The following is a 19602-nucleotide window of genomic DNA, read 5'->3' as shown; positions in this document are numbered from 1 at the left end:
GTCTTTCCCTGGTTGTGGAATCAAAGTAACACTTGCTTCCCGGAATGAATTTGGAAGCCTTGCTTCCCTTTTAATTTCCTTTTAATTTCCTTGATGAGTTAAAGAGTAATTGTGATAGTTCTTCATTAAATGTCTTGTAGAATTCAGCAGTGAAGCCATCAGGGCCTGGGCTTTTCTTTGTTGATAAATTTTTTATTACATTTTCAATTTCACTCATTGTAATTGGGGTGTTTAGAATTTCTATATCTTCTTCATTTAACTTTGGCAACTCGTATGTATCTAGGAATCTGCACATTTCTTCTGTGTTTTCCATTCAATTTATTAGAGTACAGGTTCTCAAAGTAGGTATTGATGATCCTCTGGATTTCTGCTGGATCTGTTGTGACTTCACCTTTTTCATTCTTAATTGCATGGATTTGAGGCTTTTCTTTCCTTTTTTTTGATAAGATTTGCTAAAGGTTTATTGATTTTATTTATTCTTTCGAAAAACCAAGTCTTTAATGTTTTGTATCATTCTCTTAGTTTCTATTGCATTGATTTCTGCTCTGATCTTTATAATTTCCTCTCTTGTACAAGCTTTGAGTTTGTTATGCTCTTCTTTTTCTGGGAGCTTGAGGTTCTGCTTTAAGTTATTTATTTGAGTACTCTCTGTTTTCCTAATATGGGCATTCACTGCTATGAATTTCTGTGTAGAACTGCTTTCATTGTTTCCCATAGATTCCTGTATGTTGTACTGGCATTATCATTTACTTGTAGAAACTGTTTAATTTCTTCTTTAATTTCCTCTGTGACCCACTGGTTGTTCAGGAGGGTGTTATTCAGTTTCCATTTGTTTGTGGGGGTTTTGCGGTTTCTTATGTTATTGAGCTCCAATTTTATTGCACTATGGTCTGATAATATACAGGGGGTAACTTCAATTCTTTTACATTGACTTAGACATGTCCTGTGAGCTAGCATGTGGTCTATTTTGGAGAATGACCCGTGTGCGGCTGAAAAGAACGTGTATTCCAATTTTGTGGGGTGAAACATGCTGTAAATATCTATTAAGTCCATTTGTTCAATAACTTGATTCAGTTCTAGAATTTCATTGTTAATTTTTTGTCTAGATGATCTGTCTATTTGTGATAATGGGGTATTGAGGTCCCTCACTACAACTGTATTAGTGCTTATTTGGTTTTTCATGTCTATTAATATTTGTTTTGTATAGTTGAGGGCATTCGTTTTTGATGCATATATATTTAGGACTGTCATCTCTTCCTCTTGGATTGTTCCTTTCACAAGGATGTATTGACCATCTTTGTCTCTCTTAGTTAGTTTTGGTTTGAAATCTACTTTGTCTGCAAATAAGATAGCTACCGCTGCTTTTTTCTGGGTTCCTGTCACATGGAGAACTGTTTTCTATCCTTTTACTTTCAGTTTATGAATTTCTTTTTGAGTTAGGTGTGTTTCTTTTATACAGCATATTGTTGGATTTTGCTTCTTAACCATTCTGCCAGTCTGTTTCTTTTGACTGATGAATTGAGGCCATTAACATTGACGGTTATAATTGATAAATATTGACTCATCCTTGTCATGATGTTTTACTGTTGTTGGCACTTTTATTTCTTATTTTTCCCCCTTTCCCTTTAGTGTCTTACCTTGCCTAGTGGCTTCCCTCTGTTGGGCCTCATGGAGTTGTGACCTTCATTATTTTTTTCTAGGATATTGTTTAGAATTGCTTGTAGTGCTGGTTTGGTGTTCATGAAATTTCTCAGGTTTTCTTTGTCGTGGAAGGATCTAATTTCCCCATTGATTTTGAAAGATAATTTTGCAGGATACAACAGTCTAGGTTGGAAGTTATTTTCTTTTAGGGCTTGAAATACTTCACTCCAGGCTCTCCTTGACTTGAGGGTTTGTGTTGAGAACTCTGCTGTGATTCTGATGGGCTTTCCTTTGTAGATGATTTGTTTCTTTTCTCTTACTGCCTGTAGGATTTTGTTCTTCTGTTGAGTTTCTGGGATATTGACTATTATATGTCTAAGTGTAGATTTTTTTTTTTTTTGGTACCGGGGATTGAACTCGGGTCCTTGCGCTTGCGCAGCAGGCGGTGAAACCATTGAGCTAAATCCCCAGCCCCTGGGTGTAGATTTTTTTTTTTGATCATGGCTAGTTGGAGTTCTGTATGCCTCACTTATCTGTATGTCCAATTCTCTACCTCTGTGTAGGAAGTTTTCTACTCTTACTTCTTTGAATAGTTTTTTTATGTCAGTTGTACTTTCTCCTGTTTTTTCTTGAACTCCTATCAGTCTTATGTTTTTCTTCTTTGCATCCTCTAGCAGCTGCTGGATTAATTTCTTGTGGCCCCTTACTATTTTTAAGAACTCTCTGTTTTCATGGTCTCTAACTGCGATCTTGTCTTCTCTATCTGATGTTCTATCTTCAGATTCCCTTAATCTGCTGTGGATACTTTCAGTGGAGTTTTTGATCTCCTGAATATCTGTTTGAATCTGTTCCATGGATTCCATTTCTTTCTTATGTTGGGGGATCATGGCTTCCATTTCTTTCTTATTCTGGGCATTCATGGCTTCCAGCATGTTTCTGAGCTCATCTATTTTTTTATCTGTTTCTGTTCTAGATCCTCTAATCATGTCTTTCACTCTGCTCACCATCTCTGTGGATATCTGGGAGATTATTTCTGCTTTGAGTTTTTCTGGAGCCTCATTCATCTGTTTTGTTACTTCCTGTGCTATCAGTTCAGGGTATCCAGGTGGTTGGTTATGGGACTTTTCCATCTCATTTCCCCCAGGATTTACCCTTGGTGGGGTGGAAGTCTGACATTGTGCCTTGCTTAAATGTCTTCTCATTTTTGTTTTTGGTACTGTCCTTGGTTTAACTCCTGGGTTGATAGTTTGAAATTGCTTATTGTAGGTATCTTTGTTGCTTGTAATTAGAACCTTTATGGAATGCTTGCTTCTCAGAGGTGTCTTCCAGATATAGCTCGTCTTTATATTTTGAGTCTCTAATGACTCTGAGGCTATCTCATTTTCATTATTCCAGGAAGGACCACTGACTAGATCAATAACAACACCTTAGCCCACATAATACAATCAGCAACACCACTGCATCAAGTACATCTTAGAAAATGACAACTTGTGGTAGTTATTAATCTATCACCTTTAACTTTGTGAATTAAATCAAAATTGAGGACCAACTCCACGTACGTTTATAGTGAATAAAACCTTCAATATAGCAACCTTACCCTTCGGGATGTGGAGTCAGAAAGAGTTGTGGAGGGAGGAATAGACAGGTAGAAGGATAGTGGAAGGTTAGCCGTGAGGCCAGAGGACACAGGCGAGAGAAGGAAAAAGAGAATAAAAGAAAAATAAAGAAATCCAAATTAGGGCCAGAACAGGAAGAAAAAGGAAGATGAAGAACTATGTGGGATAACAAGAGAGTGAGTGTGTGTGTGTGAGAGAGAGAAAGGAAACAGAAAAGCAGAAGAAAAAAAGAGAAAAACAAAAATTTGCAAAGAGTAGGAAAAAAATTTTAAAAAAGAGCAAAAAATCCCCAATAATTATAATTTTGGAAATAAAAAATAAAAATGAAAATGAAGGGCCTCCTTCAGGGTATGTCTCTGCTGTCACAATAGACAACGTGGGCAGCAGAGTGCAGATATGTCAATGAGACTCAGCAAGCCAGTCGCAGACCAGTGAAATTCAGGCAGATTTCTGGCTGCAAGTCCCAGGTTGAGCTCCCTCTCCTCCTGCGGGGTTGAACTCTGCAAGGCTCTACTGTAGGTTCCAGCTGCCCTTCCCCTGAAGATAGTCCAGGTTCCGATGGGAGGTGGTGATCCCTCCAACTTACCCAGTACAGTGGTCTGGTAGTCTGGTGTCCCCTGTGTCTTTGTAGTATGGAACCAGGTAGTGGTACAACCAAGAGGCCAGAGGAGCCCAGGGTGGGGTGGGGAGAGGTGTCCTGCCCGCACCAGGCAGCTAAGTGGATAGCCACTGTGGGCGTGGCCAGTGGCTACGGTTCCTCACCTTCTGGCTGGTCCCCACAGGTGTGTTGACTGGATGAGGCAGGGGCTGGATGAGGTGGGGCTTTATGCGACCCAGGACCTCTCTCAAGAACCCCGCCAGTGTGCCTGGCTCGGGCTGGATGGGCCAGGGCTCCTGGTGACTTGGTACCTGTTTCTGGTGCCCCGCCAATCACAAACATGTTCTTTAGAAGGACCATACGTAGTTCTCCTTAATACTTTCTGTGCTGAGTGCTGTCCAGTGGGAGAAATACTATCTTAGAATTTGCAGTTTTAGTGTTCTGGTGTCATTTTACAAACATTATGGAAATGTTCTTCTACAGAAACTTACATCATTTTATATCTGTGCAGAAAAAAGTCTACAGCTGGCCAATTACATAATGTTTACACAATATATTTTATTTTTTACACAATATATTTTAACAGCAATCTTCTCTGATTTTATATAGGAACACATTTTTTTAATCTCCTGTATTTGAATTCTTTAACAAGTAGTAAATGAACAAATGGTTATATGGCCAAAAAGCTTATTCTAGAGAAAAACATGTGAAGCATTGATAGATTATCACTGTGACATTTGAGTCTATTTCTCCTGTTATCTACTCATGTGATTTTCCTTCAAATCTTTATTGTGATTTTAAAGGGACTACAAGAGATTTCTTTTACTGGTTAGTCCCTGCAGGGATGATATAGTCTTTTTTTTCTTTTTAGTAAGTTGTTTTGTGTAATGCGAAAATAGAAGGCAAACAAAATAGAAAAAGTATTTGCCATAAAGACAAAGATTGATTATACATGACATTTCATGTTGGGTAGAGCTTAATAGTATGGTCATCCAGAAACATTACTATTAGAACAGTGAATTTTGTCAAAGCACTTTGGCAATATATCTTTTTTTTTTTTGTAATTCTTTTATTGATACATTTTAGGTTTACAACACATTTAGATTTCTCATTGGGAACTTGTACCTTTACATGATGCATCTTGGTTCTTACTTTTCCCCCATTCCTAGCCCTCCCTTCACCCCCTCTACCCTTCCCTATTTACAAAGACTTTGTTTCCATTTTTTCCATTTCTCATAATTTTTCCTTTCCCTTCTTTCCTTTCCCCTGCACCTCCCACTACTCCTACCCCTTTGGACCTTTTCTTCCTATTTCACATTATCAATTATTCATTCTAATCATTGGTCAATTTTAGGTATACAATATAATGATATTCATCATTGGAAATTTGCACATTTGCATAATCTCTCTTGGTTCTTATTTTTCACCCTTCCCCTGCCTTCTCTTCAACCCCTCCATCTCTCCCTATTTACAAAGACTTTGTTTCCATTTTTCCATTTTCTTATATTAATAATTCTATTCCCTTCTTTCCTTTCCCCTACCCCTCCCAATTCCCCCTCCCCTTTGCCCCCTTTCTTCCTATTTCACATTATCTATTATACCTTTTAGTCCTCATTTACACTTTCAAGTTCTCACACTAGAGAAACTATTCGGTATTTATACATGTGTGTCCTTTTTATTTCACTTAAGAGTATCGCCTCAATGTGGATCCATTTAGCTATAAATGTCTCTATTTTCTCATTTTTTATGGCTGAGTATTATTCCATTTTATAAAAAACCCACAATTTCTTTATCCATTCTCCAGTTGATGGGCATTTGGGCTGTTTCCAAGTTTTAGCTATTACAAACTGCGCTGCTATGAACATGGGTGCACATATATCACTCTGGTATGATTCTTTTAATTCTTTGGGGAAGATACCCAGCAGGGGAAGAGCTTGGTCAAATGGGACTTCAAGTCCTAATTTTTTGAGGTTTCTCCATGCTGATATCCACAGTGGTTGCACAAGTCTACCTACACTCCCACCAGCAGTGGAGCAGGGTTCCTCTTTCCCCACAGCCCCGCCAGCATTTGTTATTGGTTGATTTCATGATAGCAGCCATTCTTTCTGGAGTGAGGTGGAATCTCAGCATTGTTTTCATTTGCATCTCTCGAATGACCAGTGATGTTGAACAGTTTTTCATGTATTTATTTGCTATTTCTACTTCTTTGTCTGAGAAATGTCTGTTCATTTCAGATGCCCATTTTCAGTTTGGATCTTTAAATTTGGGATGTCTGATCTTTTTAAGTTTCTTATAGATTTGAGATAGTAGACCTTTGTCTGAGGAAGAGCAGGTGAAGATTTGTTCCCACATTGTAGATTGTCTCTTCGCACTGCTGGTGGTTTCTCTTTCTGTGCAGAAGCTTTTTAATAAGAAGAGATCCCACTTGTTGATTGTTTGTGCTAGTTCACAGGCAACTGAGGTTTTGTTCATAAAATGTTTTCTTACACCAGTGTCTTTAAGAGTTCTACCTAACCTCTGTTCCAGCCAGTTCAGCATTTCTATTTTAATATTTAGCTCTTTAATCCATTTTGATTTTAGTTTAGTGCATAGTGAGAGATACAGGTCTAGTTTTAATCTTTGGCAAATTGAAACCCAATTTTTCCAGCACCATTTCTTAAAGAGGCTATCTTTCCTCTAGTGAGGGTATTTGGCTCCTTTATCGAAGATGAGATGGCTGAGTGTGTCTGGAGTTGTTTCTGCATCTTCTAATCAGTTCCACTGCTCCTCAGGTCTATTTCTTTGCCAGTACCATGCTGTTTTTATCACAGTAGCTTTGTAGTATAGTTGCAGGTTGGGGATTGTGATACCCCCTGCCATGTCTCTGTTACCTAGAATTGCTTTTGCTATTCTGGGTCTCTTCTTGTTCCAAGTGAATTTTTGGCTTGTTTTCTCAAGGTCTGTGAAGTGTGTTGCTGATATCTCAATTAGAATTGCATTGAAACTATATAGCAATTTTGGAAGTATGGCCATTTTCACTATATTGATCCTTCCTACCCAGGAGCAGGGGATGTCTCTTCATTCTCTGATATCATCTTCAATCTCTCTTTTCAGAGTGCTATAGTTTTCAGAGAAGAGGTCTTTGATTTCTTTTGTTAAGTTGATTTCTAGGTATTTCAGTTTTTTGGATGCTGTTGTGAAAGGAATTATTCATTCTATTTCTCTCTGAGTAAGTCTGTTGTTTGTGTAGAGGAAAGCTATTGACTTTTGCGTGTTGACCTTGTATCCAGCTACTTTACTGAATTTGGTTATTAAGTCTAGAAGACTTTTGGTGGAGTTCTTGGGGGTCTTCTATATAGAGTGTCATGTCATCTGCAAATAATGACAATTTGACTTCTTCCTTTCCTATCTTTATTCCTTTTATTTCTTTCTCTTGTCTAATTGCTGTGGCTAATGTTTCCAAAACTATATTGAGCAAGAGTGGTGAAAATGGACATCCTTGTCTTGTTCCTGATTTTAGTGTGAAAGATTTCAGTTTTTGACCATTTAGTACGATACTGGATGTTGGTTCTTCATAGATGACTTTCATCAGATTGAGGTAGAAACCATCTATTCCAATTTTTTGTAGGGTTTTTATCATAAATACATGTTGGATTTTGTCAAATGGTTTTTCTGTGTCTATGGAGATAATCATATGGTTTTTGTCCTTGGCTCTATTGATATAGTGTGTTACATTGATTGATTTGCGTATGTTGAACCATCCCTGTATCCCTGGGATGAATCCCACTTGATCAAGGTATATGATGTTCTTGATGATCTTCTGCATTCTGTTTGCCAGTATCTTTTTAAGGATTTTTGCATCTATGTTCATTAGTGAGTTTGGCCTATAGTTTTCTTTTTCATTTGGGTCTTTCTCTGCTTTGGGGATCAAGGTGATGCTTGTCTCCGGGGATAAACTCAGGAGTATTCCTTCCCTTTCAATTTCATTGAAGAGTTTACACAGTAGTGGCAGTAGTTCCTCTCTAAATGTCTTGTAGAATTCAGCAGTGAAGCCATCAGGACCCGGACTTTTCTTAGTTTTTAAGTTTTTAATTATGCTTTCAATTTCATTAATTGATATTGGGCTGTTTAGAATTTTTAGGTCTTCTTTGTTTAACTTTAGTAATTCATACATGTCTAGGAATCTGTCCATTTCTTCTGCGTTTTCCATCTTATTGGCATATAGGTTCTAGAAGTAGGTATTGATGATCCTCTGGATTTCTGCTGGGTCTGTTGTAATTTCACCGTTTTCTTTGCTAAGTACATGGATTTGGGCCTTTTCTTTCCTTTTTCTGATAAGGTTGGCTAAGGGTTTGTCAATTTTGAAGGTTTGTCAATCTTTCGAAGAACCAATTCTTGGCTTCATTGATTTTTTTGTATCATTCTCTTAATCTCCATTGAATTGATTTCTGCTCTGATCTTTATAATTTCCTCCCTTGTATGAGGTTTGGGTTTGTCCTTCTCCTCATTTTCTAGAAGCTTGAGGTTCAGCATCAGGTTGTTTAATTGGGCTTGTTCTGTTTTCCTAATATGTGTATTCAGTGCTATGACTTTCCCTCGTAAGACAACTTTCATTATGTCCCATAGATTCCGTGTGTTGTATTGTCATTATCATTTAATTGAAGGAATTGTCTGATTTCTTCTTTAATCTCTTCTGTTACCCATTGATTATTCAGAAGTGTGTTGTTCAGTTTCCATGGGTTTATGAAATTTTTCCAGTTTCTTTTGCTATGGATCTCCAATTTCATCGCACTATGGTCTGGCAATATACAGGGCATAACTTCAATTCCTTTGCACTTACTTAAACATGTTCTATGTGGGAGTATGTGGTCAATTTTGAGAACAACCCATGTGCAGCTGAGAAGAATGTGTATTCTGATTTTGTGGGGTGGAACACTCTGTAAGCATCTGTTAAGTCCATTTGTTCAAGAGTTCGGTTGAGTTCTAGTATTTCCTTGTTTATTTTTTGTCTAGTTGATCTATCCATTTGTGACAGTGGGGTATTGAGGTCCCCTACTACAATTGTCTTAGTGCATATATGACTTTTTATGTCCATTAGTATTTGTTTTATATAGTTGGGGGCACTAGTGTTTTGTGCACAGATATTTATGATTGTCATCTCTTCCTTTTGGATTCTTCCCTTTACAAGGATGTAGTGTCCTTCTTTGTCTCTCTTTAATCAGTGTGGGTTTGAAATCTACTTGATCTGCAAAGAGGATAGCTACTCCTGCTTTGTTTTGGGTTCCCGTCCCATGAAGTATTATTTCCTACCCTTTAACTTTCAGTCTGTGAGTTTCCTTTTGAATTAAGTGTGTTTCTTGTATGCAGCGTATTGTTGGATTTTGCTTCTTGACCCATTCTGCCAGTCTATTTCCTTTGATTGATGAATTGTGACCATTAACGTTGATGGTTATAACTGAAACATATTGACTTATCATTGTCATGACTTTTTCTTTTTGTTGGGTTCTCCCCCTTTACATTTAATTTCTTGTCATGCCAGATGGGTTCATTTTGCTGTGCTTCCTGGGTTTGTGATCCTCAATGTCTGTTCCTAGGATATTGTCTAAAATTTGTTTGAGTGTTGGTTTGGTATTCATGAAGTTCCTAAGGTTCTCTTTGTCATGAAAGTATGTTATTTCTCCATCAATTTTGAAAGATAGTTTTGCAGGGTACATCAATCTGGGTTGGAGCCTGTTTTCCTTGAGGGCTTGGAACATGTCACTCCAAGCTCTTCTTGCCTTGATGGTTTTTGTTGAGAAGTCATCTGTGATTGTGATGGGCTTTCCTTTGTATGTGATTTGTTTCTTTTCTCTAACTGCTTGTAGAACTTTGTTCTTCTGTTGAGTGTCTGGAATCTTAACAATTATAATCCTGTGTGTAGATTTTTGTTTTTGTTGAAGGCTATTTGGAATCCTATATGCCTCACTTCTCTGTATGTCAAGTTCTTTTCCCCTCCTTGGGAAGTTTTCTGCCATCACTTCTGCGAACCGTTTTTTTTTGTCATCTGCACTCTCTCCTGTTTCTTCTTTGACTCTAATCAGTCTTATGTTTTTCTTCTTTGCATCATCTAGCAGCTGCTGGATTGATTTCTTGTGGTCCCTTACAATTTTGAAGCAGTTTTTCTTTTCCTGGTCACTAATTGCAATCTTATCTTCTGTATCTGAAATTTTGTCTTCACATTGGCTCATTGTGCTGTGCATACTTTCAATGGAATTTCTGATCTCCTGGAAATCTGTTTGCATCTGTTTTATGGATTCCATTTGTTTCCTATGTTGGGATTCCATCATGTTCCTCAGCTCCTCTCTGGATTTATTAATCATGTCTTGCACTACGAGCACAATCTCTGCTGTTATGCGAGAAATTATTTCTGATTTCATTTTTTCCAGATCATCTTTTGTTGCCAGTTCAGTGGGTTCAGGTGGTTCAGCATCAGAGTGTTCCATCTCATTTCCCTTTGAGGTTCCTGTAGGTGATCTGGAAGTCTGGCTTTGAGACTTATTTATGTGTCTTCTCATTTTGACCTGGGTGTGGTGGGGTGTTGTTTGAGCCCACATGGCTCACCTACTCTGAGCTCGGAGCAGTGGGACAGTGGCTCAGAAGCCCCTTTCTCTGGGCTGGGAATGGCAGAACGGATAGTGGCCCAGAAGCCCCTACCTGTGGACCGGGAGTGGTGGGATGGACAGTGGACTGGACGGCCCTTCCTCTGGGCCCGGATGGTCAGAGGTCTGCTCTGAAGCCCCTTCCTCTTGGCCAGGAGCAGGGTGATGGATGGGGGCCTGGAAACCCCTACCTCTGAGCTGGGAGCTGTGGAACGGACAGTGGCCTGGAAGCCCCTTCCTCTGGCCTGGGTGTGGTGGGGTGGTGGCTGAGAAGCCCCTTCCTCTGGGCTGGGAGAGGCAGGACTGACAGTGGCCCGGAAGCCCCTACCTCTGGTCTGGGAGCTGCAGAAGGTACAGCGGTCTGGAGGCCTCTTCTTCTGGGCCTGGAGAGGCTTGATGGACAGCAGCCCAGAAGCCCCTTCCTCTAAGCCGGGATCAGTGGGACAGTGGCTCAGAAGCCAGCAATATATCTTAAGATACTTGAAAAGATACCTTTCCTGGTAATTTCACTTCTGATAATCTTAATGATAAAATCAGAAATGCTAATATGGTGCATGTTAAAAGATATTCATTACAATTTTATGTATAATAATAAAGAATTGGAAATAACTTAAATGTTTCACAATAGGATATTGGTGGTCTTTATTATGTAGTCATTAACAATTGAGTTATTGAAGAATAATTATACACGTGTATTTTTCAATTTTTATTTTTATTAGTACATGTTTGCAGTACATAATGATTATATTTATCATGGAGAGTTGGTATATGTACATCACGCATCTTCCTCCCTTTTCCCTCCCTCCTGCCCTTGATCCTCTTCTTTTTTTGTAAAACATTTATCTCATTTTCTATTTTCTATTTTTTATTTTGCTCCTTAATTTTTTCATATCGGACAGGTAATATTTTAACATTATAACAAGCTTTGAGAGAAACACATCTCATACAATGATGTGGAAGCCCAATCATCACATTTATGGACCACAAAAGATCTGCAGAATATTTTTAATGTTAATAATGTCATGTTAATGAGAAAAATGTTTATGTGGATATGAAAAACAAAACTGCATATATAGTATGAACCCAACTCTATTTATTAATAATAAAAGATGGAGACAGTAGAGGGAAGTTAGATGCTTAGAAACAGAAGAAATACTGGAAAATACATCACAATGATAATTTAGTTTTCCATGAGTACTAGATTTTTCAGTTATCACTTGCAAATTACTTCAAACTTTAGTGGCTTAAAGCAAGCATTTTTCATAGCTCAGGATGTTGTGTGGCAAGAATTCAGGCAGGGCTCAGTTTCATAACATTTTAGTTACACATGACATTAATTGAGGTTATTTGATGATATTCACCTGGTAGGATGGGCTTCGTAGGGAATAGAAGGATGGGCATGATTGTAGGGCCTATTCTTGGCCTCTCCAGCATGGTGGTCTCAGAGTAATCACACTTCTCAAGTGGAGGGCAGGTCTCCCAGAGAGATTGTTCTAGGGGAACTGTTGGAAGCTAAAATACTTCTTATACCCTAGCCTTGGAAGTCCTAGAACTTCTACTGACCAGCCAGAACCAAAGGGTAAAGAATTACATTCTACTTCTCAAGGGGAGGAAAAGCAAAGAATTTATGACCACCTTTATCCCATCTTAGCTGAATTGAGTGGTTTTAAAATTTTTTTGTGTTTTTGCAATACCTGTAATATAAATGTTTTAGTTATACATTTTAAGAGTTCTTTATATATTAAGTACATAACTTTGAATGAGATTTGCATAGAAGAGTTAACATGATTCCTAGCATGGGGCCCTCTATAAATTTCAGCTACCATCAATATTTATTTCTTATGCATTAAAATAGAAAAGAATTGGTAAACTTTTTGCAGTGGCTAATTCTAAAACCATTACAAAAACATAATTTTTCCAAGGCAAACCAAACAGGTGTTGCACAAGCAGTTGGCACTTAAACTGTGTTTTGAAAGAAAGAAATTTGCCATTTTAGGGAGAGTATAGGAAAGACATGCAAGGTGGCAGCTGCATGTGTAAGAGGCACAGTTCTGATAGTGCATGGCACATTGCAGGATATTTTAGTGTGGCAGAGTGTGAATGTAAGGTACATATTTGTGGACCAAGGACTGAGATGTGGGGAGGAAGGATTAAATTCAAGCGATAACCCAGAAACGGAATATAAAGGCCATATGACTGATTTTCTGTAACAGATTCTTGACAGTTAAAGCAAACAAAATTATAACTCTTTACCAGTTAAACAATCTTACTATCTACTCCTGATTCTATTTTCTTTCTTTTAACTTTAACATGAATTTTGTGTGAAAAGTACAGAATTTAGACCAAGTAGTAAACTACATGTGGATAAGTATCTTTTCAAATTAAAAAAAAAAATGAAAGAGCTGGAGAAAATGACTGGCCAAGGCATATTTCTGTGATTAAAAATAAAGTGATTTATATTTTCTTTGAGAAAGTCAGTTGAACGAAACATTTGTCTATCATCTTTGAGTGACTGCCCCTGCCTGTTGAAATTATTAGCTCCTTCTTTGTCCCTGGGCTCCTGTGTTCATGTGCCATATGGGCTCCACATCTGGTGACCAGTCCATGCTTTTTTAGGGGAAAAGAAACAAAACTTCCATTGAAGGAGAATATAAATACATTTCTGTAGAATCTGCTACTGCCCTTGCCTGGGAATATCTGGGTCCCAAATTAAATGCATAAAGCCAAAGTTATATTACTTTTCAAAGATAACAATAACTAGATAGAACACAATTCAAATTAGGTCTTTAAACTTATTGGCACAAGTTCTTTTCTCCCAGCATATTACTTGTGATGAAATCTCTTTGATGTTTTGACATAATTCTGAAATCATGATTAAATATGTTAACCAGAACCAGTACTGACTTGTACTGGGACAATCACTTGGAATCAATATTATGGGGGGGGGGATGCTATTTAGAATACTGCTTCTACTTTTTAATGAATTTAATTAAGTTCCAACCTTTTTTTTTTTCTTCCTCCACAACTGTCATTAAAGCTGTTATCACAATAAATTATTAGGCTAAATAATATCTTCAAATAAAAGTGTAAGTTCAAGATATTATTACCAAATGTTTGTCACTTAATGTTTTATAATTCATCATAGCGACCCACAATCCTGTATATAAAAATGACAAACTTTTTGGCAAGTACTCATAGTGGTATGTTTTCAGTTATTTAAAAATAATTTCTTCAATCAAAGTTTTGAGAAGAGTGTTTGAGCATGTACATGTACAGTGCTTTTCTTCAGGCTGGCTAAATATTGTCTTGGTGACACAAACAGGATTCTGTGTTTCAACATTGAAATCTTTATTCTTTTCTTAACTCATTCAGTCATAGTTGCTTCTTTCACTGTTTTAGAACATGATTAAAAGTTCTACTTCTTTCTTGTGTTAAAGAAACAAAGTGAGACTAAAGGAGAAGACATAATCCAGATGAGATGGTTGCATGCAACAGATTTTCAAAGTGTTAACTGATGTTGTGAAAAGCTGTTTTAGTAATGAGCTTAATGGGAAAACAATATGGTCAGGAAACTCACTGATACTGAAATTTGACTCTTTCAAAGTAATGTTAGGTACACCAGGAACAAAGGCCATAGTTAGCAGGCAGAATCAGTCCCATGTGTTGTTATACACAGTTCTCTGTTGTCCCTCTGCTGCCTCTTCTGCTAGCTAACTGCCAGGGGATCCTTAATGGTGCTGACCTGGAACTGTCACTAGTTCTATAGCTCTGCTGCTTTTTCTCTGGTCCTCCTTTCCTTATCACCATCTTCCACTGAAATTTATCTGGTCATAGCTGGGGGTAGTAGCACAGACTTTTAATTCCAGCACTTGGGAGGATGAGGCAGGAAGATCACCCCGAGTTCAAGGCCAGCCTGGGGCTACAGAGTGAGTTCAAGGCTAGCCTGCATTACAAAGTGAGACCCAGTCTCAAAAAAAAAAAAAAAAATCTGATTGTAGCATCCTCCAGTTTATCTCCTGGAAATGCTGTTTTAATTTTAACCTGATTCTTCTTTCCCAGTGCAATAGTCTTGATTTGAAGTTTATATGGGTAATAAATAAAAATTTAACCAAGCAGTCAGTGCCATCTTAATAAAACTTTTGATCTCAAATCTGTGTAATATTTATTAGATGGAAATTTGTATCAGATGTCACTTTTCTGAATCCTGTTTTCCTTACTGGTATAATTGGAGTGGCTTTTGGGTGGTTCTGGACATTAGAGGTAATGTATATACAGTATCAGGCACAGTACTTGGCAGGTTGGGAATATTCAAAGTACAGATTTGAACATTGCAGTTACTATTGCTACTCCTGCTTTCTACTGCTTACTCATTGGAGTTACTACTCTTACTCTGCTGCTTATTATGTCATTATTTGCCAGGATTTTAATAATATTAGATTATTTCTCTAATTAAAATAAGCATTATGATACAGGTGAGATTCATTTCTGCCACATGCTACATAGGAAATTTTGTTTTTCTTTATTGAAAGGAAAAAGAAGATAGCATTTCAAATGCCTCTGCATGTAACATAAATTAGAACTTTTGTTTTTTATTTCAGTAAAGTATATTTATTTTTCAGGGGAATTCTTCTTTCCCTAGATCCTCAATAGCATAATCAATCAGAACTGGAGCCTTTATTTATGTGAAGCTAAATACATGAATGACTAAGTTATAGTTATTATGCTATTCCTGTCTTATTGTATCAAATTTTAGAAAAGCTGATATATGCAGCATATGCCTTTATATGGGCTTTGAGTAACTCAATAACTGACTACTTTTCATATAAGAATATTCTTTGAGGGGCTGGGGATTTAGCTCAGTGGTTTCTGCCTTGCAAGCGCAAGGTCCCAAGTTCGATCCCCGGTACCAAAAAAAAAAAGAATATTCTTTGAATTTCTGCTTAAGTGTCAGAGAATATTACCACAAAGACACACAGAAAGTACTGTTACTTATTTCAACAAATAATTATTGAACAATCACTATGTGACTGATAAGTCGTTCCATGTAATAGAAATAGAGCAATGAGTACTACAGAGTCCTTGCCTTCATAAAATTTTTAAGTTAAGAAAGCAAACAGTAGATAAACCCAGATATATGGGAAACATGCCAGGGTAACAAGCATCATTGACAATGAGCTTAGAGGCTGATCTTGTCTGTAGCATCTGTTCCATTGGTTGGTACTCTTGCTGTACTGGCTCTTAAATAATTTTAGTACTGTTAATGATGAAAAGTGCTATGATAGAAAATACTGCAAATGATAAGCCATGCAGATGATATGATGCCAATGATAAGATGATGTAGATGATAAGCAACAGGTACTGGGGGAAGCTATCTGTATGATGATTAGAGTGGGACATTTTTGAAGAAGTGAGACTGAGTGGAGACCTGAATGAAGAGAGAGAATAAGCCACGAGGCCATATGGGGATAGGGTGCTTCTAGGTAAAGGCTGCAAGAAGGACAAAAATCCCTCCTCTGAAAGCTCCTTATTGAATACTTTGGGCTTCTCATATAAGAGAAACCATGTGATATTTAAGGTTGTGTGTCTGATTTATTTCACTTAATTTTATGGTCTCGAAGTGCATCCATTTTCTTACAAATGACAAGTTTATCTTTTTTACGGTACAGTAGATCTCCATTGTGTGTAAATACTATATTTTAAATCCATTCATCTGTTGATGGACATATAGGCAAGCTGCTTCTAAGATTTAGCTATTATGAATTATGCTGCTTTATACATTGGTATACCCTCTTTCAGCCTGAGCTAGCATGAAATTTTTGTATATGAACTCTGAAAATATTTCTATTGAAGACTTTTTGCAAGCAGCCTGAATAACAGTAGACTTTGGAGATTACACAAACTTTGGTTTTAATTCCAGACTCCTATGTCAGATGTCACATTCCTGAAGAGAAATGAATTCAGTTGGAGGCAGTTTTTCTTCCTCTATTCCAAAGATGGTTTGGAGTTTCTGTTTTGGCCCTGTCCATCTCCAGAGGAATTTTTTTTGCCTATATACCTGCAGCAATAAAACGTAAAAGGATAGTGATCTTGAGTTTTTTCTTTACCTCTTTATGCTTATGTTAGATACAATCATACCTAAAGTTTTTTTTGCAGTTGGACTATCTTTAGACTTAAAATTTATAAAAAAGTAATACTTTTTACATGATGCCTACTAAATAATTTTAGTGTAATCATCATTAGAAAGTATGTATGTGTACCATATGTGTTTACATACACTTAGTTTATCATTATTGCTGAAGTTTTTCCATATTTTAACAAGTAGAACAGTTTCTATATTTCAACGATATGCAAACTGGCTGAATATTTTCCTTGGCCACCTACCTACCTGCACCTAGCTATTTGATTTTGTCTTGTGTAGAATTTTTAAAAAATTAACTATATTTACTAACAGAGGAAGCAAATGCACTGGTTAAAAAAATTGTGATGTATTCATTGTGAATGAGTTAAGGTTCACTTGGGAAGCAGAATTTGCATGGTTCATTTGGTTTTCTTTTAAACATGGCCATCGTGTCAAGACAAAAACCAGTCCCATGTAACAGTTATATAAAAATAACTATTCTAAAACTCCATTTATAATATGAACAGTTCTCCTTATAACATAATGAATATTAGTCATTTGTCTATAATTCTGATCCCTTCTACCCTAATACATACCTCTCTCACTATCTTCTTAATACTTTATTGTGCTATTCTTCATTTATGTACCAGTAGCTTTTTGTTTTTTACTAATAATTTGGGTACTTTCTCTAACCTGTCCTGGACTGTGTAGTTGGTTTGGGAAGTGTATTGGTTAGAATTCTCTAGATGAACAGAATCAATAGAATGTGTCAATTTATATGGGAATTTATTAGGTAGACAAGGTGATATATTAGGTAGGCTTACAGGATTAGAGATAGGAGAATCCACAAGGCCATCTGCATATTGGAAAGCCAGAAAATCCAACAGCTGCTCAGTCCAAGAAGCTGGAAGCCATGCAACAAGAGTGTATCATACAGCACTAGCCTGAGACCAAAGGCCTGGAAGCCCCCTAGAGAATCTGTTATGAGTCATTGTTGGAAGGCTGAAGAAGCAGTCCGATGTCCAGAGGCAATAGCAGCAAAAGACACACTGCTGAAGCTGAATGGAGCTCTGCAAATGTGTGGCAACTTCCTCTTTCTTTCCCTTTTATTCCATCCAGGCCACATGCCTATTAGATGGTGCCACCCACAATCAAGGTCTTCCCCCTCACTTTGCTAATCCACATACCAGTCATCTCTGGAAACACCTTACAGATACACCCAGGAGTGTGCTTTACTAATCTGCCAGCTGTTTCTTAATACAGTCAAGTTGACATAGGATTATGGGTCACTAGAAGTGAAACAGGAAAATATTGAGTAGGTAATTACTTTCATCATGATTATGTTGGCATGGGTATGGTGAAGATCACATAAGCCTAAACACACTCCCCACATTTGCATTGTTTTGATTCTTGCAGGTCCTGATCATCTATAGGTTATGATATATAGTTAACTTCACCTGCAAGGGAAAAGAGTTTAGTTTGAACAGAGAAGAGTGGTTTCTCAAGACAGATTTCTGATAAGTTCTGGAATTTCTTTCCATTTTCTTTTCCAGAAAGAACGGAGAGGCCATGCCTGAGTATTTTTAAATTCAGCTGGAAGAAATTTGGCGGAGAAGGATACTACCTATTTTATATTATAAGGGAACTGAAGAGGGGAAGGAAAAACAAAAATAAAATAAGAAGATCCTAGGTGAAAATTAGCCTTGTAAACCTTATATTTGGTCTCTTTAGCTGATAGTTTTCATCTTGGAGGATATGGTCTAACCCAGTGGATTTCAAATGTTTAGACATAGGGCCCTTTTATACTCTTCAACTTTATTATGGATGCCAAAGAGATTTTGGTTATATATGTTATTTCTATTATACTAACTATATTAGAAATTACAGCAGAAAATTTAAAAGTACTTACTAATTTATTATTTAAAAAGTTATATGTTATGTATGCTGACAGGAATACACTTTTCTTGAGTATTATTTTTCAAAACAGAAATAGTGAGAATGGCATTGTTTTACATTTTGCTAATCTCTTTAATGTCTGGCTTAATAGAAGACATGTAGATTCTTCTATCCACTTTTGCATTCAATCTATTGCTCTATCATACATCACACAGCATCTGGAAAGCTTCATTGTATACTCCTTGGAGAATGAAAGTGAAAAAGGCAAATTATGTATTAGTATTATTATGAAAATAATTTTAACTTCATGGACTCCCAGGAAACTCACTTAGGAGTTCCTTGACCACAGTTTGAGAACTATTGGCCTAAATAAATCTTCCCAGTAACATTTTTGTATGGAACTCCATCCAGCCTTTTCATATCAACACTTCAGCCTGTTCTCTCCACCTCCAACCACTTGTTCTCCTTGCCGCCCACAATTCAGGGACCAGAATCTTAAGCATTAGAGTCAAGTGGAGACTAGTTAGTACAGATAAATAGCCTGGGAAGATTCTTTTTATTGTTGTTGCTTTTTTTTTTCTTTTTGGTACTGGGGATCGAACTCAGGTCCTTGCACTTGCGCAGCAGGCATCAAAACCACTGAGCTAAATCCCCAGCCCTGTTGTTGCTTTTGTTAGTATATGTCTATAGTATAGAATAGTGATGTTTGTTTTGGGGAAGGGGTTCATGCATATAACTTATCTTGATCATTTTCAATCCCTTTACTCCCCTTTCCCTTTCCTTCCATCCTCCCCTTGGTCCCCTTCCTCACCTTAAGGAGTCCACCTTCTAGTTATGGGAGGATTCTTTTACTCAAGATTTTATGAAAACAGCAAAAGAATTAATTGAGAACAGGTGAACCCACTTTTCTGATGTTAAAGCTATAGATGAAGTCTTATTCATGGTAATCAGTATCTGAAGATGCACTGTTATTTAAAAATCAGTTCAAAAGAGAGAATCATAAGAAAGATGCGTACATCAACATTTAAAAATTTTTTTAATATATAAAGAATATCTGTTTATTCATGAATCTTTTGATATAGGCCTGAGTCTTTTTTAAGTAAGCGTTTGCTTATT

General features: G+C 37.1%; 1 protein-coding gene and 1 non-coding gene across 8 annotated transcripts in view; one reads left to right on the top strand and one right to left on the bottom strand.

The window, feature by feature from the left end:
- Scfd2 (sec1 family domain containing 2) overlaps window positions 1-19602 on the top strand; it is a 545604-nt gene that overhangs the window by 150123 nt on the left and 375879 nt on the right. The gene's annotated exons all lie outside the window — the stretch shown is intronic.
- LOC147825141 (small nucleolar RNA U13) lies at window positions 11362-11464 on the bottom strand. Its single transcript, XR_015441420.1, has one exon. It is a non-coding gene; the product is annotated as a small nucleolar RNA U13 (small nucleolar RNA).

Source organism: Heterocephalus glaber, unplaced genomic scaffold (assembly GCF_053883595.1).
Source record: "Heterocephalus glaber isolate CG9 unplaced genomic scaffold, H.glaber_assembly_v1.0 deba00001509, whole genome shotgun sequence".
Classification (NCBI taxonomy): Eukaryota; Metazoa; Chordata; class Mammalia; order Rodentia; family Bathyergidae; genus Heterocephalus; species Heterocephalus glaber.
Note: the sequence above shows the minus strand (reverse complement) of the source record. Positions and strands in the feature narration are given on the sequence as shown.